Source organism: Protopterus annectens, chromosome 5.part0 (genome assembly GCF_019279795.1).
Source record: "Protopterus annectens isolate FY-2018-M chromosome 5.part0, PAN1.0, whole genome shotgun sequence".
Classification (NCBI taxonomy): Eukaryota; Metazoa; Chordata; order Ceratodontiformes; family Protopteridae; genus Protopterus; species Protopterus annectens.
This window is the reverse complement of record NC_056735.1, coordinates 1,005,979,471-1,006,003,308: the sequence shown is the minus strand read 5'-3', so window position 1 is coordinate 1,006,003,308 and position 23,838 is coordinate 1,005,979,471.

Sequence of the window (23,838 nt, the reverse complement as noted above, 5' to 3'; positions counted from 1 at the left end):
TACCATCTCAATGACAAATCAGTGCTACCATGACCTCACTAAGCCTGCACTCCTGATTCTTGTACAACACACAGATGTGGTGTGCCACATAGTCAGTTGCATGAGCAAGTACATGTAGTTCCGTGTTATGTCAGTGCTGTGACAGGTCATCTGCCTTTAACACCACCCCCACTCAGACATGTGCTGTCCAAAAAAAATCAGTTTTCCATTGCAGAGCTGTTTCACTGCTACTATTATAATCTCAAGGGCTCAATTGTTCAGGATCTCCTTTTTGACTTGGAATTTATGCTTCACTACCAGAAAGCTGGCCAAGTTCCTTGTCCACCCTATTGAAGGGAATACAGAGGTGCCAGAAGCTGTTGAAGACTGGGGGACGGAGGGTGACAGGGGCACTTAGTGATCTAAACAGGGCATTTTTTTAAAACTATTTACTACCACAACATTAGGTTCATTTGGAGGACATTTAAAGCTCAGCCAATTTCCATTTTGCTGCTTGAATTAACATTTCCTGATTGGTCTTACCTATCCCATGGCTGATAATTGTATATTAGCCCTAGTGAGAATAAATGTGATCACACTGTAGATAATTTGAGGGGACCCATGTAAGGAAGCAGCATTTAAGAACTGCCTCTATCCATTAGTGGCACGAGGGGTAATGCTGGAGTACCTTTTCTATTACCCATCCTTAGATCCAAGTTGCATTTGAATATGGACAGGAATGAGCTTTGTTTTACTTGAATGGATAGTCTGTTCTGGATATATATATCCATCTCTCCAAAACATTCAGTTTAGATATCTGGACTGAGTATTTCTGATGTCATTTGGCTTACTGATGTTCAGTAGGTCCATTTGTATTAGGTCAGAGGATGCCTTGTATGCCAGACACGTCACCACTAAGCACTCTGTAGGATACTGACTATAGAGATAAATCTTTGAGGTGGTCCATGCAAGACCTACTGTTTAGGACTTGTATCCTTTTAGTAAGGTATCTCTGTGGGTATTCCAATTGTTGCATGGGTCTGGACAGATACATGACAAAGTGGGCATTATACAAAATGATCGACCTAATGTGGGCTTTGTAAAGGGGGGCAATAACATCACTAGAGCTAGTCACAATCAATTTCTTTATAAGCTGTGCAATATAGAAATACTTTCTTATAACTCTGGACACATGTTGGTCAAAAGGTAGGTCACTGTACACACAAGTTCCCAAATGCCAAACAACTGGGTCAGATCTCAGGGCATTGTCAATTTGGCAGTTCCCTGGAGTAGATGACTTCCCAAAGAATACGATAATATATTTCTTGAAGTTTAGTTTCAATTCATGATTCTGGCACCAGTTATTGTTTGGGACAAACCTTCCTGCATGATGGTTAAGTCATTTGGGGATTCAAAAACTGCTCCTAGCTTGCAGTCATCTCAAACTTAGTCAGCCAAAGCCCTTTGGTATTTCCTTTTACTTCTGAGACATATATACCAAACAGAAAAACTCTCAGCACTGAACCCTGGGGGGCACCATTGGTGACTGGTCTCTTCCCCTATTGTGATCTCCTGCATCCTGTGTGCAAGCATACATGTATACATTCTTTGATTCACCTTCCTGATTGTATTAACCTGATTGTAGTAAATTATATTCCTTGTATAATACAGCACCACTTGTTAAAATGTGTTTTAAATTTGCAGTTTGGAACAGTCTTCTAGTGAGCAATGAAACAAAATGTATGAACCAATAATGATAAAACTATCCATTTCAGAAAATTTCAACCATGCTCAACTCCTGAAAGACCTGCTTGGCTAAAAACAGCTGCATTAGAAGCTGAAGCTAAGTGAAACTTGCAGAAGTGTATTTTAGTTTTCTGTTAAGTACAAACTTGCAGTTTTAAAAGTACTGTATTTTAATTTTTTCTGTTTCCTAATTGTGTGTTTCTGAACAGTGTGATGTGTGTCTGTTTGCTATAAGAGGGGGTGGTGTTATCACTACTTTGTTATTTGATATGTCATAGCCTAGAGGGATTCCTCTGTACTTTAAGTGCTAGCCACAAAGTTTGAGAAATCATTGTATGCTCAACTCCTGAGAGACTTGCTTGGCTACAAACATCTGCATTAGAAGCTGAAGGTAAGTGAAACTTGCAGTAGTGTATTTTAGTCTTCTGTTAAGTACAAGCGTGCAGTTTTAAAAGTACTGTATTTTCCTTTTTTGTTTCCTAATTTTGTGTTTCTGAACAGTGTGCTGTGTGTCTGTTTGCTATAAGAGGGGACAGTGTTATCACTTCTTTGTTATTTAATATGTAATAGCCTAGAGTTATTCCTCTGTACTTTATGTGTTAGCCACAAAGTTTGAGAAATCATTTTATGCTCAACTCCTGAGAGACCTGCTTGGCTACAAACATCTGCATTAGAAGCTGAAGCTAAGTGAAACTTGTAGTAGTGTATTTTAGTCATCTGTTAAGTACAAACTTGCAGTTTTAAAGTACTTTATTTTCATTTTTTTGTTTCCTAATTGTGTGTTCTGTAACAGTGTGCTGTGTGTATGTTTGCTATAAGAGGGGGTGGTGTCATCACTTCTTTGTTATCTGATATTTAATAGCCTAGAGTGATTCCTCTGTACTTTAATTGCTAGCCACAAAGTTTGAGAAATCATTTTATGCTTAACTCCTGAGCTACTTGATTGGCTACAAAGATCTGCATTAGAAGCTGAAGGTAAGTGAAACTTGCAGTAGTGTATTTTAATCTTCAGTTAAGTACAAACTTGCAGTTTTAAAAGTACTGTATTTTAATTTTTTCTTGTATTTTCATTTTTTCTGTTTCCTAATTGTGTATTTCTGAACAGTGTGCTGTGTGTCTCTCTGCAGTTCCACCCTTTCTTCATGTTCCTTTGTTGGTATAAGTCTTGGTGGCTCTGGAATTGCCTGTCCCTCCTGTAAGTCTATATTAGAACACTCCTCCTGGGTCCATCTCATTTGCTCACTTAACCGAGTACAGTGAGATCATATTCTGAGTCTAGTGTTCACTCTACTTAATACAGATAGAGGATTTAAGTAGGCCAGCCCACTTAGCTTCTTCCTTCCTCTCTCCTTGCACTTAAAAAAATTGCACTTTATTCATTTGCTTTTACTGTATTTGTGTTTCCTAGTACTTTATTTTGCTTTTCTTAAAAGTACTCAATTTTATTTATTCTGCTGCATTTATTATTGCTTTGTAGCAGCCTGATTAAATTGTAACTGTTATTCTACTAAGTCTTTTGGTTTAGGCACTTGGGCTTCATACAGGCCTTTTTACATTAAGAAGGTTTGTGGTCTGCACTGTTGTGGCAGGACAGGTAGCTTATATTCTTCTAATCTAGAAATTGCTGATTGAAGGCCCAATGTCTGCTATTCTAAAAGTGTATTAGTTCTGGCTTAAGCACTTGGGCTTCAGGTCAGTTATTCTACATTAAGAAGGTTTGTGGTCTACACTCTTGTGGGAGGAAAGGCTGGATTCTGCCCTTCTGAGCTGGGAATTTCTGGTCACACGCTTATTGTGCCTGCTTATGTGAACTGTTTCTTTCTGAAAATGGTGCGCCTTGTTGCTGTAGCATAGACCAGATTCAGGCCTGCTGAATCTAGCTTTGTTTGTATAACTTGAGCACTGATCCAGGCCATCTTTTTTGGAGGAGGATTCCCTGCACCCTAGTACAGCAGGGGTGTGCAGTTAGAACTTGACTGATTGAAGACTGCTGGAACAGGGCTCAGTTTTGAGTTTTTTTTCTGGTTAATTGGGTAACTTGTTTAAATCAGTTTGTTCGTTTTATATTGTTATATAAATACACACACACACACACACACACACACACACACACATATATATATATATATATATATATATATATATATATATATATATATATATATATATAGATAGATATAAAATTGCACTTTCTTCATCTGCTTTTACTGTATTTGTGTTTCTTCCTACTTTATTACTAGGGGCATTGACTACAACTCTAATCTGTGATATATAACAATAAGTATCCTTTTCTGTGCATTTAAAGTGTTTTTTTGAGTGTATCTGCTTTATTTTCTAAAAAAACAATATATATATATATATATATATATATATATATATATATATATATATATATATATATATATACTTGTTTCCCATCTTTCTAAGCTAGTATAGTCCAGTTTTCAGGTTAGTGCTGAATTTAGGGCTGTGTACAAATCTCTGTGTTTGCCCATACCTTACTTGGATAGAAGGAAGTTCTCTGTTCACCTGTGAGAGAGCGGAGCTTTGAGCAGCCTATCTGTCCTGGAGGAGTGGTTTCAGAACAAAAATTAGTAGTTTGTTGGCCATTTTGGGCTAATTTCTATCTCTTTCATTTCCCTGCTATAAATACCGTATTTGCCCGGTTTTGTGTGCTGGGCACTGCCGGTTAGCTAGGGTAAAACTATTCCCGGCTCCACAAAGTCCTCTCTTCAATTTTTCCCTTGGAAATAGACAAACTTTCAACTTAAGCACTCAAGCCATTAATTTCTCAGCCCGGCCGTTGCTCAAAACGTATAGCAAGCACTTATAAACCCTAGCACTAGACCCTCCTGTACTGTACAGAAGGACAAGGCTCTCTATTCAACCTTACCAGCCATCCAGTAAATCAGTTCACTGTACCTATTCAGGCATGTCCAAAGGGCAGTTTCAGGGCAATGTTACAACTGCCTCATGTACACAGACAACCCCCTCCTCCTACCACCAAACACTAGTACATGCAAGAGATGCAATTATGCAGCCACACTGGAGGCTAGGCTCTCTCAACCCAAGACTGGATCAGACAGTCAAGAGGAGAAGGGAAATACTTGCATCACACCACCAGTCTCACATAGACCCCTTAAACCAGCACTGGCAAAAAACACACATAAATACATGAAAACATGCTCGGAGGCTCTAAATAAAAATTTGCAAAACCAACAGAGACCTCCAAAGCAAACATCCAAGAAACCTCCACCCCCCAATACAAACCATGAAACACATACTTCACAAAACCAGTGTGCCATGCAATCACAGCCTTTAAGGCAAAATAACATACCCAACATACTAGTAATAGGTGACTCTATAGTCAGGCACACTGATGTCCCACTCACTAGGCTGAATAAGGAGAAGGTTACTGTTAGCTGCCTGTCGGGTGCCAGGATCCACTACATAACACAAGCACTCAGGTCACTCCAGAACAAGTACAGATATCAATATGTCCATGTTGGTGTGAATGACCTGAGGTGTACCTCCCTGGACTACATGAAAAGAGACATGGAAAAGCTCTCTGATCACGTAGCCTAGGCTGGTATGACCCTGACCCTGAGTAGCATCCAGCCCTCACCAAGAATAATACCATGGTATAAAGAAAAAATTCTCGATTTCAACAATTGGCTAAGTTTCTGATGTCATTCAAAGGGGATCCAGTGTCTGTCCTCCTGGGATGACATGTTCAACAAGCCATGTTGCTTCGCTAGAGATGGCTTGCACCTGTCACCCTTAGTCTTTCGAATACTGGCTAAGGCTCTTGCCACCCCCATAGTGCCTTTTTTAGGCAAGGCTCAAAAGACAAACCCACCACCGTAAATAGCACAAGTAACAAAAAACTGAGGGTAATGCTACTCAATGCCAGAAGTCTAAACCTCAAAATGCATGCACTCGAGGCATTCCTCAGTATGGAGAAAATTGATATATGTGCAGTAACAGAAACCTGGTTTAAGGCTCCAGAGAGCACCCCAGCACTACCAGGCTACAACTCATATACCATACATTTCGGCCGCAGAACCCAAACCGAAATACAAAAGGCGGGGGCGGATCCATATTCATCAAGGATACCCACACCTCCAGGTTAGTGGCACAGCACACTACTTCAGAGATCATCCACGTGCAACTAAAAATGGGCAAAACTGCAATTCAAATCGTAGCTTGCTACAGATCACCCACCATCCTACTCAAGGTCCTACCAAACACCCTAATATTGGGTGATTTCAATTACCCAAACGTTAACTGGGAGAACTACTCAAGTACTAAATCCATTGCCCAACATTTCCTAGAATTCATAAACTCAAACTCCCTGGTTCAACTGGTCAACACTCCCACCAGAGGTGACAACATATTGGACCTGGTCATCACCAACATGGGCGACTGGTGTTCCACACCAGAGGTCAACCCCTCGCTGGTTAGATCTGACCATAAAACAAATCACTTTGGATAGCCACATTCTGCTCCCACCCCCGGACAAGAAAACCACTGTGAAAAACTTTTAAAAAGCAAACTTCATGTTACTTAAGACCAAGGTGGAAAGCTTCAAAGCCTCCATGCTGAAGGATAATGCTGTCCAAGCTGCAAAATCCTTTACTAATGCATTCTATGGGCACCTATAAGAATGCATGGATTGTGCCTTCCCAAGCAAAACCAAGACTCACTCATCCAAGAAAAGGAAACCAGTTTAGTGGACTCCTGCCATAGACAAGCTATACAATATAAGGAGGAAACTAGTACAGAAAAGAGTAAAATCCCAAGAAGGGAAGACATCCCTGATCAGTATCAGCAAGAAACTACAATCCCTCATAAAATTATCCAAGGCGAGCTTTGACAGAAAAAATGCCAAGGACTCCAAAGATAACCACAAGGCATTCTTTAGCTATGTCAAGAATCTAAGTGGCAATGCTCAGATCTGCTTGGAGTTCATGCAGAATGGCACAAAATACACTGAACCAACCGATATTGCCAACATCCAGGCAGACAGGTTCAGTGCAAACATCACCCCCCACTCACCCCCAAAAGGGCCCATAGCCATACCAGAAGAATGGCGAGTCTCTGAAATCACAGACACTCAGGTTAAAACAGCCCTCTCCAAAGACAAAAACACAGCATCAATGGGAATGGACAGTGTCCCAGGCTGCGTCCTACAAGAGCTCAAAGATGAACTAACCTCTCAACTAAACACACTGTTCAAACTCAGCATATCTACAGGCTACATACCCATAGAGTTGCGCACAGCAACGGTTATTCCACTCCACAAAGGTGGAGCCACAACAGACCCTGGGAACTATTGCCCTATAAGCCTGACTAGCTTGGTCTGCAAGGCTATGGACCACATCATCATGGAAGTCATTAACAGAGACATTGGGAACTTCCAAACACTGGAACCTACCCAGTGTGGCTTTGTTAAGGGCAGATCATGCCTCCTAAACCTGGGGGACTTCTTTGAGACAGTTACCAAGGCTATAGATGAGGGAAAGTTGGCACACACAGCCTACCTAGACCTCACTAAGGCCTTCGACACCATTCCCAATTCTGGTATTATAGACAAGCTCACCAGCCTGAACATAAACCCCTATGTCACAAGATGGGTTACCAACTGACTCACGGACAGAGCCCACATGGTGAGAGTTGCAGGAGCTAGGTCTGACACTAAACCAGTTACATGTGGCTTTCCCCAGGGCTCAGTCCTAGGACCCCTCCTGTTTGGCATATACTTCTCAGAGGTACAGGCAAGCACAGGCAGACTATGGCTGACCAGGTTCACAGACGACTGCAAACTAGGGACTATAATTGACTCTCCGGCTGACACAGACATCCTCCAAAAGGGTCTCACTGAGACGGATACCTGGTGTCAAAATCATGGCCTCAAGCTAAATGCCAAAAAGTGCATAGTCATCCCCTTTGGAAAAAACAAAGTACCCACAAACTACCACTTAGGTGGCAGTCCCCTAAATATGGAAGACGTAATATGGGATCTGGGGACCCAAGTAGATAATAATCTCACCTTTGATAATCACATTGCCAAAGTGGTTAGAAAATCCTTCTACATGGCCCACCTAATCACAAAAGGGTTCACATCCAGATCAAAAGAGGTCATTGTGCCCCTCTACTCATCACTCATCAGACCCATCATAGAGTACAATGCCCCATTTGGGATGTACCTTACAAGACACCTGCAACAGCTGGAAAGACCACAGAAGTACCTCACCAAGAGGATCACTGGCCTCAAACAGATGCCCTATGCAGCTTGACTGAAGAAACTCCAACTGTACTTGGTTGCATACCACCTGCTCAGAGGTGATCTCTGCCTGACATAGAAGGCCATGTCCAACTCAGAATTGATGGACATGTTGCACCTAAAGAAAACCTTATCCCCTCGCGCCACATGCTGTAGTGATCTAATCCTAACACAGCAATAAATAGGATATGCTGGAGGGATAGATTCTTGTCTCAGAGACTTCCCATGCTTTGGAACAAGATCCCAATCTGCATTAGGCAGAGCTCATCGCTAACACTCTTCAAAAGAAACCTTGACGAGTGGATGGGAAACAGAAAGTTTACCTTGGGGATCACTTCAGTGGCTCTGCTGAACAGAGGCACAGGGAACTAATCTAAGGGGAAGGCGAAAGCCAACACATTCTGGCTCGTCTTATAAATGCCTTTGGGCAGATAGCCTAGTACCAACCTATGAACCTATGAACCTATAAAAAGCTACTCAAACTTCTGTCATTACAATCCACCAATATCAGTAAATATGCAAAATCACTGCAGAATTAAATCATCTAAATAATTCCACATTAAAGGGATCTGTAACTAATGAAGAGGTTGCTGCTAGCAAACAACTTTATATTTCACTGTTTCATCTACAAATAAAGTGCCTGTTGGCCTTAAAGAATAAATTGTCTGTGCTACAATAAAAAATGATAAGTTAGTAATTTTGCAATGGGGAATTGATGGCAAAGTGATAATGGGTTCATAGTTACTAAGTAACTCCTCCAAAGGAGGACATTCATAGGACTGCAGCATCCACTCCCATGAAAGTACAGCGCAGTCCAGTATCAGCGATCCATCTGCATACTGTGGGAGTAGAACCCACAGCCTTCTGCATTAAAAGCAAGTATACTACCTGTTGTGCTTCTAAGAATGCAAACAACTTAGCATAAGTAGCATTAAACTTCTCTTCCCCTGAAGCTCTCAGCTCCTTGTAAAATCCACTTGACTATCAACTAAATCTCTTAACTTCGCAGCAGAAGATATCTGGAAAAAGCCAAAATTTATTTTGGGGGAAAAGGCCCAAAACCAGGGACACATTTTAAATATTGCTTGTATAATCTTACAAAGTTGATAAAATAAAGTGCTTTGTGTTACCACGTGTTTCATGAAAGATAGGAAGACTAAAACTTAAAGAGCTATCATTATTTAGTGAATTGAGTTATCACTGATTTGCCAGAAAAAACACAAATTTTTAGAGGAACAGACCAAAAGTATGAGCCAAATATTCTGTGAAAATCTGGACAGTGGAGAGCTATGGACTCAACTCCCTGAATCACAAGTGGTAGCATGGGTATAGAATTCAGGCTCTTGTTTGAGCCTGAGTAACACTAACCACCAGGTATACCTAACTGGGGCATTTTACACACACACACACACACACACACACACACACACACACACACACACACACACACACACACGCACACACACACACACAAACACACACATGCGTGAGCGGGAGCAGCATAACTCCTGCAAATAAAAGAACAAAATTCTTCTTACCAGCATGACTCTGGCAGCACCAACGGAATATTGGCAGCATAACGCCTGTAACACAGAGCAATAAGAGAACAAGAACAGCTAGTTTAGTTAGTTTAACTTTACCATGCAAATCCACGTCAAAGTGAAAACTCCACTTCATTAATTTTTCCCAACAGGTCTTGCAGCTGTAAAACTGGGGAGGGTGACTCATGCTCCCCCTGGCTCTATGGTTCCAGCACCCATGAGGAAATATCTTGGGCAACAGGGCTGTTGCCATCAGGGTTAGGCATAATAAATCCAATTACAATGCCCTGTGTGCAATTATCTCTACTGCTTCTCTGTATCACATGACATTCTGTGTCATGATCAGTGATCAAGTTTCTTGAATAAGCCAGAAATGGTACAGCTGCAAGCACAGAGACAAAATACAATCACACATTATTTAAACATGTGCATGTAAAAAGATGTGTATCAGAATATGTTACCGCAACAATGCAATCTCCCTTGTACCCAGTCATTTTGGCTATGGCTGTAGCTGTGCAGTGTATAATAGTCCTGTAATGTAGGGCATTATGTGAGCTGGAAAGCAGCACATGAATGATGCAGTTATAATGATATAACAAACAGGGTCACATTTGCTTGACATGTCATCCTTGGAGAACTCAACACAAGTCCAAATTGCATGGCATGTTGTGGATGACATAACTAAAAAAATAATGTTAATGTGTGTGACACATCTTAAGTGCAATACATTAGATAGCTTAGTAAATGACTTTCCATGTGATCTATCTTGGCAGGCCAGTCTCATTTCCACCATTTGAAATATGTTGACTCAAACATACGTGGTGCTGCGATGCCAGAAAAAAACTATGTATCACTTGGTGAAGGAACTGCAGTACCCCCCCATGACATCCTTCTGTCATCCATGACAGTTGATGCAGTATACCACCTGAAGTACCATCTCACTGCAACAAGAATGACATTCTCTTGAAGACTTATTATGGCAACCAGCAGTATTTACCATGCTGGTAATGTCATGCCACACATGTTTCATCCAGACCATATCACTTGTTCTTCCTAAAGATTTCTGACACAGGTTTATAGGTGTATACTAGCCTAATGACCACTATGGCCCTTATAAGCCTAGATGTGCATCCCAATGTGACCCACAAATTTGATTTATATAGAGGGTGATTTGCTGACTGCCACTGTCCATCAGAGACATAGGAGCTAGTCCAAAGGTGAAGTTCCAATTACATATCCATTAGTCTAAGTTGTCCTTAAATAGGGATAAGAAAAAATATGTTTCTTGTGGATAGGGATCCTGTTCCAGAGAATGGGAATTCTCTGAGAAACATATCTGTTCTCCAACATGACCTATGTGTGTCGCAATAAAAATTTAGATCTTCTAATCTAGTAGTTCCAATGCTGTTTGTTTTGCAGATGTTCAAAAGGTTCATCAAAAGAGGGTCCAGGGATGCTTTGTATGCCATGCAAAGATCACCTCTCAGAAGTCTGTATAATGCCGAGTACAGAGACAGGGCTTTGAGGCAATCAGTGTAGGATGATGTCTTTTTGTAAGGAGCCTTTGTTGATGTTCCAGTTGCTGCATGTGTCTGGTCAGATATGTACTGAGGAGGTGCACTATACTCTATGATGGGTCTAATAAGGGCCATGTACAGTGGTATGATGACCTCTCTAGAACTAGATGCCATGCCTTTGCTTATAAGTTGAGCATCATAGAATGATTTTCTTTCTCCCTTGGACCCATGTTCTTTGAAGGCTAGGTTACTATGTAGAGTAACTTAACAGTGAATCAACTGTTAAGGTAATTTATGATGTAGTTACCCAGGGTGGCTGACTTCCCAATGGGTACTATAATGCATTTCTTGGTATTGGGTTTTAAGCCATGGCTTTGGCTCCAAGAGTTTGTCTGTCATAGACCTTCCTGAAGGCTGTTCCCATCCTGGAGGAACTTAATGACTGCTCGCAGTTTGCAATCTTCTGTGAACTTGGTTAGCCAGAGGTCTTTGACATTTACTTTGACATCTGAGAAGTAGATGACAAAGAAGGTGGGCCTAGCACAGAGCCCTGGGGGACTCCACTGGGGACTGGCATCTTTGGGGAAGGTGGCTTCTATGATTCTAATTTCTTAAGCCAGCTAGGTATCTAGCATATTATAAAGGGGTTTATACCTAGTTCCATCATTTTATTGACAATGCCCAAGTGGGGAAGTGTATCAAATGCTTTAGCTAGATGTAGGTAGGCAGTATGCACCATTTTCCCCTCATCAGTTGCCTTAGTGACCTTTTAAAAGAAATCCACCAGATTCAGTAAGCATGACCTTCCTTTGACATAGCCAAACTGGGATGGATCTAGTGTCTGGACGTCTCCTATATCCTTGTTGATAACTTCCATGAGAATTCTTTCCATGGTTTTCAAATAAGAGTAGTCAGACTAATTGGTGTTAAATTTCCAGGATCTGTTGAAGGTCCTCCCTTATGAAGGGACATGACCATTGCAGTCCTCAATATACATGGCACAAAGCCTATTTAAGACTATAGTTAAATAATGACTGCAGGGATCCTGGTAAATCATAGTGTAGACTATTCAGGAGACATCCTGAGATGTTAATGTGCCCCACTGAGGCTGTGTTCTTGGCTTTAGTTAGTATAGTCAATTCATGTTCCCTAGATACAGTTGAGGGATTATGTTTGAGGGTATTCTTTGAGGATTGTTGGGGACAGAGGGAGGTAAAGCTGGAAATTAATTTGTCTGCTAACAGGTTTGTTATATTACCAGGCTCAGTGAATGTGTCACCATTAACAACCATTTCAGCACATTGCTGTGTGCTACCTTTATGGTTTCTGACATCGCTGTAGAAAGCGTTATGTTTCCCTTTCACTTTGGAGGCTGTCTTAACCTCAAAGTTTGCTTTCCTCAACCTAATTAGCCCACTCAGTTGCCCATTTACTTTTAAGAGAGTGGTTTTATCTTGATGGGAATTAGCCTTCTTGATTTTTGCCATATTATTTTCCTTTTGTTGTATATCCTGTTTAATTTCAGATGCCACTAGGGCAGTTTGTTCCTGGGGGTAGTCCTGGCTTACTTCTAGTAGGTACAGCAGCTGCTATGCAGCCAATGGCATGATTGTACAGAGTTTCTGATACCAATTCAGCATAGGCTGCTGTATTCTCAGGGTTTGAAATGGAACTGAATTTTGACAAATCATCTCTTAATGAAAGGTAATTTGCTTTGGAATAATTCCTGATCACTGGTTTTAATGGGATTACAGAGTTGGTTTTGAGTTTGAAGGAAACAAGGTTTATGGTTAGACCCTACTAGGTAAGAGGAGACATGTGGAGAATACAGTATCCTTCCATATTTGTGAGCATGAAGTCCAGTATGTTGAAGTCTCTAGTGCAAGTTTTCATTATGTGGTCAAGGGTGTTTGCATTGTACAGGAATCTCTGTGCCTGTAGATTTGAGGCCATGTAGAATTCTCAGTTTAGAGAAGGGTAATTTAAGTCTCCCATGAGTAAGGTGTTAGATTGGATGGTAAGTGTCTCCAGTAGGCCCAAGTATGCATTGTGAGCTTGGGACATGGAGAGTGACCTATAGCTGGCTAGGATATGGTACAGGACTTTGTCTGTGGTGATCTGCACATGAGAAACTCCAGCACTTCATCCTGTTTGACCACCCTAGAAGTATGCTTGTTATTGATGTATATTCAGACACCTCCACATTTAGCCTTTGTTTGTTAAGCTACTAGTCTAAAAGTGTTGAATGCACTGAATCCTTGCACTGCCAGGATACTCTCTGCCTTTTTAAATCATATCTTGGTAACTGCACAGATGTCTATATTCTCAAGAGTGAGAAAGGCTTGGAGAGAGCATAGTTTTTGGAATTTTGCAGTAACACCTTGAGGTTCACTTCAGTTGAGTTGGTTTTACTGTGTTGATAGGTTTGTCAAATTAGCATTGCCTAAAAAAGTCTATATTCTCCAATCAAACATTTAAGTTAGTGAATACCTAAATGTTGAACTGATAATATTGAAAAAATAAAACAGCGAACAGCCGATTTAACATAGGGAATGAATTCCCTTTGCCGCAAAAAAAAAAAAAAAAAAATTAAACCAAAATGAAATGGGGGGCTTTGCCCCCTACATCCCCCAATGTGAGGGGCTGTGCACCCCACACCTAACCCTAACTAAATATACCAACTCCAAGATCGATCTAGAGTGGGGAAATGGGCAAAATCCACATAACGGTTAAGGAAATTCTATCCCTGAGTTAAATCGGCCATTCGCATTTTTTTGCTTTCGCTATTACCAGATCGACGTTTAGGTATTCACTAACCTAAATGTTTGATCAGGTAATAGGAACCCTAAAAAAGGCCCTATGGGATTTTTTAATGTTTTAGCCAGTATTCAAAAGCCTAATCAGGAAAGGTGCAGGCCATCCTTGGAAAAACAATGTTGTCTATTAATCATGTCCTCCCAAGATGACAAATATATGATTCCTTTAGAATGACATGAGAAAGACAGACAGTGGTTGAGATCAATCATGTTTTTGCTCATACTGTCACATTGTCCTCAGTTATGGCAATATGCTGCTTGATTGGGAAGGTGGCCTAATGGTTAAGGTATTTGCCTTACAAACACAAGGTGCAGGGTTAGAATCTCACAAGGGATAATTGGCTACGCTTAAGATAGCTCACAAGAGCAGTTAGCCTAGTACTAATCTATGAACCTATACTAGACTCATAGCAGCCTGAGACACATAGTCTGAAAGTTTCATAATGTCTCCCTTCATATAGTCCAGGAGGGCACATCTCAAGTCACTTACACCTACATGGACTATGATGGAATTATACCAGTACCTGCGGTGTAATGACTTGAGTGTGTGCATGTTTTGGTAGATCCTGGCTCCAGATAAGCAACCAGCAGCTATCTTTTTCTTCAGCCTGGTTAGAGGTGCAGCAACCAGGTGAATAAAAGCACTTTCATCAAACTAAACAAACAACTTTGGACAAAAAAAAATTCAACCAAAACGAAAGCTGAGGTAAATTTGACCTCCCAGGCTAAGGATAATCACAAGGCATTATTCTTTAGCTATGTCCACAACTTCAAAGGCAATATACAATTGTGTGAAGAACTCATTGTTAATTGAGTCACCTGTACTCAGCTAGAATATATAGCAATCCTACTGACCAACAAATTCAGCTCCAATTTTACCCCTCTTTCTCCCCATCCTTCCATCAGGGAATACCATCAATTATAACTCCCCCTGCTATGACTAGGAAATGGGTTCTTAATGTTCTGTCTAAAGCGAAGAACACTGCATCAATGGGCACAGACAATATCACAGGCTGCCTTCCAAATAGCATGAGATATAACCTATCAGGCTATCTAAAATTGCTATTTAACTGAATTCTCCAAACAGGCTTTGTGTTGGAGGGAGAACAGCAACAGCCATCCCTCTTCACAAAGGTGGGACATCTACACATCCTGGAAACTACTGACCCATAAGTCTCACTAGTCTCATATGCAAAGCCATGGAAACAATTATCATGGAAATGATCAATAATGACTTAGGAAATCGCCAGACACTGGCCCCAACCCAGTTTGGTTTCAGTAAGGGTAGATCATGCCTATTCAACCTATTGGAATTCTTTGAGAAGGTCACCAAAGCAATGGATGAGGGCAAAACCATTCACACTGCCTACCTTGACCTGTCTAAGACATTTGACACAATATCCCTCTCAGGCATAGTTGACAAACTTAAGAGGTTAGGTAACAAACCTTTATATCACCTGGTAGATAGCCATCTGGATGACAAACAGGACTCAGAAAGTTAGAATTCAGAAGTGCACCTCTACAAAGAGGCCAGTCACAAGCGGAGTCCATCAGGGATCAGTCCTAGGACAGCTCCTTTTTGGCATGTACTTCACTGAAGTCAAGGTCAATGGCCTCTGCCTGACTAAATTTGCAGACGATTGAAAATTAGGAGCTCCAATTGAATCCCCCACTGACATAAATGTGGTCCAGGAAGGAATGACACAAACAAACAACTGGTGTCAGAGCCATGGACTAAAACTGAATGCAAAGAAATGCATAATAGTATCCTTTGGAAAGTTATCCACACCTGGTAACTATCCTATTGACAACTCAACCCTAACAGTTGACCCATTAGTCAGGGACTTGGGGACAAACTTAGACAATAATCTACCTTTGACCATCACATGTCTACAGTAGTGAGGAAATCATTCTGTGTTGTGCTACTTATAAGAAAGGTATGGCATCTATGTCCAAAGAAGTCATTATTCCACAGTATTCAGCATTCAGCATTGAGTACAGTGCCCCCTTTGGTAGGTACATAACTAGGCATACCCAACAACTGGAACATAAACAGAGGTTACTCATTAAAAGAATACAGGGCATACGTAGCATGTCCCATGCAGACCACCTCAAGGCCCTATCCCTGTATTCTGCCTCCTATTGTCTGTTGAGGGGACATCTATGCCTGGCATGCAAGACATTGCCAGACCTCACCCTGATGGACCTCCTGCATATCCCCAAAACAAGCAACACAAGAATTACCCATTCTGAAAATGTAAACCTTGCCTGAGATATAAATAGGACCTGCTAGAGAGACAGGTACGACACACAGAAATACCAGTATATATTTGTATATTTGCATAATGCAAGTTTAGGCTGCACATACATCATCATTCTTCACTTCCCTGTGTATGTCATAAATTGTATTTATCGTCATAGTAATTATGTCACATACACACGCATATACCCAAAACCCAAAAATAAGTGTATCATATCACCATCTGTCGCTATATACACACACACACACACACACACACACACACACACATATATATATATATATATATATATATATATATATATATATATATATATATATATATATATATATATATATATATATATATCAGAAAAGAGAGAGTGATAGTTTTTTATATCTATATCTAAACACACACATCTATCTATGCCGATATAGTTCATACGCAGTTAGGCAAACTATTAATCTTCACAATGGGATGAGTGGAATAACCTATTCAGTCCATGTAATGAAAGCTCTAAATGTCATAGGCTGATTAGACCCAAGAAAAAAGGCTTTCATGTGTTGTGGAGGCCTATTAGATATATACAAATAATCTTTTAAGGACATGTCAGTGTTTCACTTACATGGCTTTTGAATGCCCATGGCGTTTTTCATTTTAAGGCTTAATAATAAATTCAAGTCAATAAAATCAAACCAGATATGCCATATTTCTCTCTTTTTCCTGAGATCTTCTGCACAGCATCAATGGATTACTTGACTATGCTTTAGAAATGCAGTGATTAAAACAAGCCTGATTGAGGTGACGGCAAATATCCAATGGGCCTCCAATATAGGAAGTTTAAGGTATTACGCAGTGAAGACTCTAGAAAGGCCAGGTCTTCCTTGCAGTTTTTAGTAAAGGGATAGCCTACCTGAACTTTTTGCCCTTTGTTTTCATTTCTAGGAAGCAAGACATTGACAGCTGTTGCTCTTCTGGCCTCATTTGTTAGCAAATATGAAATTCTATAGGCCATATTTAGTTGCAGTAAAGCTGTAAATGTAATAGGTTCTACAAGGGAATGGATGGAGAGTGCTTTCTAGAGGTACCTTTACTGTTTTATAAAAGGAAAAAAATGTTACCATCTGAGTCAGAAAGGACAGGAGTGTAGAATTTTTAGATGTATAAAAAACAATGACTTTGGCTTATTTAGTATTTATAAATCATTTATTTTGGGCTGACCAATTCCAGAATAAAGCAAAGTCTTATTGGAACAAAGAGCGTAGATGAGATGGACTGATAAGAAACATTAACATCATGTCATACCAATGTTTAGCTATGACATGTCCCATGGAAGATTTATATATACACACATATATATATATATATATATATATATATATATATATATATATATATATATATATATATAATGAGAATAACAGTAGTCCAAGGACTGAGCCTTGAGGAGCTACAACAGGAACCTGTGCGGCTGGAGAGAGATAGTTGTGATCAGAAATAGGAAAGGTTCTCTTGTGTATTTTATTTAACACTTACTTCAAAGCATCATATCCTAGGACTGATTAGAAACATCATTGTTTATTTTGATAGTATGACGCCTTAACTATCTTAAGCAGCTATCTGCTGGAATGCCATAACTCAGAAAATATTGCAGAAAGCTGTATCTTACTCACAGAAAATATTGCAGAAAGCTGTATTTTTTAATCTCTATCATCTCTAGTCTCATGTATTTGTTGAAAACTGGATTTTAGATATTTTATTCACTCTTGGCACTTATGGGTCCAAAAACATCTGTTGTGTAATGAAAAATGTTATTTTGTTGTAAAAGTAAAATGTCAGCAGCTGTTTGAAGGGCAGTCATATTGCCAAACATTGACAGAAGGCACTTCCAATCACTTGTTAGAATACCTGATAAACAAGAAATTGGTTTGAGGTTAAATAGGGCTAACTTTTTTCTTCAAAGATCAATTAATGGACATAGATGACTGATGAAGATCAGAGTGCTCTGTTGTGATACTTGTTGGGTATATTTACAAGCAATATATATGGGTGCGAGTTATTACCTGTGTTTGGCCTAAATAAAGAGCATAGTAAGGAGAAATCAGCTTAAATGACAGTATACAGTATCAGATTAGTGCAAACGTAGATGGTTATGTCACTAGGCCACTAACAATGCTCTTGTCACTGTATCATAACAGGTGATGCTATACTGCAGCTAACATTCTCTCACTGAACCCTAGTACAGAGCAACTAAGCCATTCCCATCATACAAACCTAGTTCTTATTGCTATCATATGTGGAAAAGTGGCTCAGAAATTATGCCTCTGAATTTCAATTTCCAACATCCTGCATTGTCTGCAGCTCTTATCGCCTCACAGGTCAGTGCTCAGTTCTAACCATTTCTTACTGTTTGTATGGAGAAATTATGTTCTCTACTTGACCAGAGAATAGTTTTTGCTATGAATCACAGTTTCCTCTCAATCTTTCCAGACTGTTCTATTTGACTCACTACTAAATAATAAAGGACCGACAATGTAAGTGAAAAAATTACATGGAGCTGCTTACTGCTTGGTGTGATGGATTTGCAATGCTCTTATGACACTCAGTCTTGCTGGCTAGATTCTGCTAAAATTCAAAGTCTGATTATATTTGCATTCACAGTCTGTTGCATACAGAAACTTGCAGAATATACACTGATGAGAGAATATACTTTGCAGCATCAACTTTAAAGAGCAGTAACAAATAACTTTTATAATAAATCAAACGAAACCACGTTGCAGCTTAAAAGTACTGTTCCAACTTTACTTCTCATATAGTACAGATGATGTGAGAGATATAACATTTACCTCAGAACACCAAATGTGTTCCTACCATATCCCTAAACAACTGGATTTATACAGCTCTTTATATACTCTTTTTAAACATATTTTGGAGAATTGCTTATCCTGTAGAAACAATACTAAACTTCCTTGTTTAACAATGTCTTGTAAGAGACCAGCTTTTCTGACAGTGTGAATATCCTGTAACAGTGTCCTGATGTCCATGTAGAAAAACATATTTTTGAGGAAACACATTGTCCTGTATTCTATTTGAATCTGTGTATAGAAACATGTGTTCTTGTGTCAATGCTGATAATCATATCCTGTTTTTTATGAAGAAAAACATATTTTTGAGAAAACACATTGTCAGAGATCAGCTTTTCTGACAGTGTGAACATCCTGTATTTTATTTGGATCTTTGTATAAAAAACATCTGTTATCCTGTTTTTCCATGCAGAATAACATGCCATTGTTCTTTAAAAGCAGAGTTTGCATTTTTGTTCTTGTATACATCCTGCTCTGAGTCTGTAAGGAAAAATGTCCATTCTTTAAAAGCAGATTTTTACACCCTGCTTTGAGTCTGTAAGGGAAAAATGTCCATTCAGCAGATTCCTTTTCCAAGCCATGGTAATTTAGTATGGATGCTGATTACATATTACTAAACTCTATTTCTACATTTAAGCAAGCTTTATCTTATACATTATTTATGTTGCATAATTGCAGCAAAATTACTTTCAACCTTAGTATATTGTTGAGCACACTCTAACAATTCCGTCTTTTTATTTTAAACTAGAGAAATAAATTCAGCATTATTTGGTAATACTTTTCATTATGACAATTAACAACAGTAACTTGACTAGCTTTTGCTAAGCAGACTTTAATACATGTAAATAATATGCAACCAAGCATTACAATAACAATAAAAGAAATTAAAAATACAGTGATTTTTCCTGTCCATCCTGTAAATAGATTACTAAACCATTCACTCCAGTCATCATTCCAGTTTTTTCTAGTATGTTGAGACACTTGTGCAATCACTTTTAAATGTGCTTTTACAGATTCTGTTTTGTCTGGAATAAATGTACAACACTGTTCTCCTATTAAAGCACATGTACCCCCTTGTGATGCTAATATGTAATCTAATGCCATTCGATTTTGCAAAACCATAGTTCGTATTGCTGTCATTTCGACAGTAATGTCAAGGACCGCATTGAAAGTGGCATTTGCCAATACCTCAACTAGTTTAGATAGTTTTCTCAGTTCCCAGATGGCTTTTGCAGCCCGTACCAAGGAAAATACCTGCTCCAGAGATTACATCATCTCCTAAATCCATATCTTTTAATTTAATATAATCAAGATTTTGATGATATATATGTGATGTATCTAAGGTGTCTACTGGATTTTCTGGACTTTCAATTACAGGTAATATATCCCTTTTCTTTTTTGTATTCCTAATGTTTCCTTTTGGTAACTCTTTTACATGATGCATTGCTGGTACCACTAATCCTATATAACAGGTGCCATCCCATCCCTTTGGTAACCATTTATAAGCATATTTACCACAGATGTAATATAACCCATCTGATAGAGCAACACTGCTATTTACCAGACTGCCATTTACTTGCCCCATAGTAGGAGTTTTATCATGTACAACTGTAAAGTTTTTATCTGTTTTACTTCTCCAACATGTAATATTAGTTTTACAGTCATTTTGTCATTTTGTGAAAAGTGAAATACTGCTGTGTCACTTAATATTAACTGACCCTTAATTGGTATTAAAATAGGAAAACCATGTGAAAATACTCCACGTACTGGTATGTGGTTGTGAAAATTTATCATTTCAATTGTTTGAATACAATTGCTATTACCCACTGGAACAGTTCCATTTTGTTGAAAACATGTGATCCCCTGTACTATAGCAGATAACTGTACTCTTGCTTTACGTAATTGTACATTTATAACTTGATCTCCTGTTTCATTTATTAATACTCTCCAACTACTAAGAGAATTTAGTGGAATAGGTATTAGAGGCATTACCCTGTTATTTTTGGTATTAAACTACATACCCAACAATTAGAAACATTCATGCTTTTTGCATACCAACATTGTCTTGCTAAGAAAGTGTTAAAAGATGGTGACCAGTCTTGTTCATTTTCCACATTTCTTTACTCTCTCTCTTATGTAACTTTACAGTTTGATTAACAGGTTGTAAGTATAATTTAATACTAAGCAATACAATAATAGTTAGTATAATAGCTATTATCAATTTAAAACCATCCTTTAAATAGAAATTCCATTGTTGAATCATTTTGCCTTTGGTCATCCGAAACTGGATTTCCAAAAGGATGCACTTTAAACCATGTCAATTTCATTAGGGTTTTCTCTGTTGGAAACCTACAAAAGAATACATTTAATCAGATTTACATTGTTCACTATTTTTTATCATTCTTAGTTGATCTTTATGTACCAACATTGTTCTGTTTTTCTTTTTTCCTTTGATTTTGTACACTAATGGTCCAATTTGTTCCACTATTTCAAAAGGGCCTTGCCAATTGCTAGCCCATGGTCCTTCCATTTGGAATGTTTTTACCAATACTTTGGTTCCACAGGAAGGTTTTCTTCACCTGGTATTATTGGCAGCTTTTTCCATAGATGGAACGCGTGCGTGCTTGCATTATAGTCACATATACTAGTAAGTTGTTTTAGCCATTCCTGATGTTTGCTAATTTCTAGCATGGGCCTACCATTAGGTAAATCTGGATCAAATGGTAATTGTATGGGCATTTTGGCCTGTCATTATTTCATATGGGGAAATACCTGTTTTACTGTTTGGTGTTGCTCGAATACCCATTAAAATACCAGGCAGATGATGTACCCATGTATTGCCCTTTTCCAAGCATGCCTTTTTAGACGTTCTTTTAACGTCCGATTCATACGTTCTACAATGCCATTAGATTGTGGATGGTATGGTACATGAAACCTTTGCTGTATGCCTAACAAATTACACATTTGTTTAATGAGATCACTAACAAACTGTGGGCCATTGTCTGACTCTATAACCCGTGGCCATCCCCAATGACAGAAAATATTTTTCCATAAGGCTTCTGCTGTTGCCTTTGCTGTCATGGTTTTGGTAGGAATTGCTTCTACCCATTTTGAAAAGACGTCCACTACTACTAGTAGATATCTGTAACCTCCCTTTGTTGTTGGTAATGGACCTGCATAATCTATTTGAACTGCATACCATGGCCCATCCGCTGGCTGTACTCGATGTAACTGAGGCCTTTTGCTTTTAGCATTTACCTGAAGACAGATTAAACATTCTTCTATAATCAGTTTGCAGACCTTTTTTAAATTTGGGTTCCAATGCTTTTCTTTTACAACTGCCCATAACTTATCAGTTCCTATATGGCCCAGTATTTGGTGATTTAACTTGACCAACTGGCGTGCCAACTGAAATGGTACATATGGCAACTGTAACCCTTTGGAGGTCGTGTATGCATAGTACTCCTTTGGTGGTATACCTACCAATCTGCACTGATCAGTTTCTTCTTTTAAACCCTGTTGTTTTTGTATATTTACAAGGTCTTTCTCTATTGACTCTTTATCTAGCTCTTTTAAGACATTAACTTCTACATTGGCATACTCATATTCTGGAAGTTCTTTTCCATTTTGTGCTGCTTGTTTGGCCAAGGTATCAGCTAACACATTTAATCTGTAAGTTTCACTGGTTGGCTTTTGATGTGCTTTTACTTTTAAGATGCTATACTGTCCTTGTTGTTTTGACATTGTTATAACTTTATATATGTCTTTTAATACTTCAGCATGCCGTAATGGTTTACCTACACTATCCACAAATCCTCGTCTTACCCAGGTTTCCATATGTAGTCTTAAAGAATTTACTACATAAGCACTATCTGAAAAAATGTTAATAGGATTGTAATACTTTAGCACATACAATACTGCCTCCAGTTCAGCTCTTTGAGCTGACATATGCCCTGGTAACTTGATTAGTTCAGGAGAACCCAATTGTGGATTCTCTGGAACTATGGCAAATCCTGTCCAGTATCTGCCTTGGTCCCAATATCGTGCTCCATCCACAAAGATGGATGGCTTAAAGTGATCAAAATCAGATGCTAAAAATTGCACCTCAGGTGACATTATCTTTTCTAAACAGTTATGCTGTTTTCCTTCATATCCCATATGGTTTGACAAATGGTATTTATCCCCTGTCTGTATAGTAACAGTTTTCATTCCAAAAGTGCCATCCATTTTGCAAAGACTGCCTGACTAATACCATCTGTAATTTTATTCATTTCAAAACTGTCTATCAAAGCTTTTACAGCTTGATGTGGTGTTTGTACTATAATGCTGGAAAATACGGTCAAATATTCAGTTTGTTTAATACCCCAGTAAATGGCTAATAACTGCTGTATACATGGATGGTAACCCAATTCCACTGGGGTCATCTTTCTGCTAAAGAAAGTGACTGGGCGTAATGTTTTTCCATTTTGTTGTCACTACCATGTGGCCATTCCTGTAGTAGTACCACAGACAGTGTTTTTTCCTGCTGCTGCTTGTAACACAAATGGTAACCTTGGAGTGGGCTATTAGTTCTGTAGCTTGTGCTAGTTTTATTTTTATCTGTGAAAATGCCTCCTCTTCATGAGATCCCCACTCTAAAAGGTGGAGTTCTTTTGTTCATGTAACATTTTGTATAGGGGAGCAGCCACGGCTGCATAATCCTCTATAAATTCCTATTGTAATTCATGATTCCCATGAATTTATGTAAGTCTGCTATAGTCAGTGGCTTTTCCATTTGTAAAATACCTTGTACACGTACAGGGCAAGGAGATCTTCCTGTTGGTTTTATAATAGTACCTAGAAACTTAAC